At 47.9% G+C, this 607-nt stretch overlaps 1 long non-coding RNA gene across 1 annotated transcript in view; it reads left to right on the top strand.

Annotated features, from left to right (window-relative positions):
- LOC119585151 overlaps nucleotides 1–600 on the top strand; it is an 18,648-nt gene extending 18,048 nt beyond the window's left edge. Inside the window, exon 3 of the long non-coding RNA XR_005229878.1 lies at nucleotides 455–600. This is a non-coding gene — a long non-coding RNA (uncharacterized LOC119585151). The remainder of the gene's footprint in view (nucleotides 1–454) is intronic.
- The last annotated feature ends 7 nt before the right edge of the window (nucleotides 601–607 follow it).

Raw genomic sequence — 607 nt, 5'->3', positions numbered from 1 at the left:
CCCACAGCTGCCGAGGGTCAGTGCTCTGGAGGCCTATATAGAGCAGGCCGCGTCTGTGTAGGCTTACCGCTTCTGCCGCAGTGCCTGGCGTAGGAGGAGACAGCGAGCACTGAAATGTAGTCCGTGGAGCAAGGAGACTCCGCATTTTCCTACGTGGCGTTTGTGAAGAACTTGTTGCCGATTTTCATTGTTTTGCGTGAGAATTTGTGGAATCCATAGTTATTTTCCACGTGTATTTTAACTCGCAGTGCATCTGCTTTGCCTCAACACGATTTTAAACACGTGTCTAGCATAAACAATTTGTGTTCTTTTTTAAATATCGGAAAACACAGCCTTCGATGAATATGTTCATTATAATTGTGTCATTGGTCTTTTTTCTTTTCACTGCCGTTTTTATAGAGCAGAAGTGGCAATGGTGAATGGTGACTAATTTATTATTTTTCTCTTCCCACAGGTGAGTGTGACGAACTTGAGGTAGATGGCGGTGTGTGTGCGGGCGGGTGAGTCATTCGGAGGACGACATTTCGCCGTCCCCTGCCTGGTGGACGGCTCAATCCACGCCTTCTCGCCTTCTCTCACTCCTGTGTGGGACGAAGAAGAGGCCCTT

This window comes from Penaeus monodon, chromosome 19 (genome assembly GCF_015228065.2).
Source record: "Penaeus monodon isolate SGIC_2016 chromosome 19, NSTDA_Pmon_1, whole genome shotgun sequence".
Classification (NCBI taxonomy): Eukaryota; Metazoa; Arthropoda; class Malacostraca; order Decapoda; family Penaeidae; genus Penaeus; species Penaeus monodon.
The sequence above is the reverse complement of the archived record's forward strand: the minus strand, read 5'-3'. Positions and strand labels throughout refer to the sequence as shown.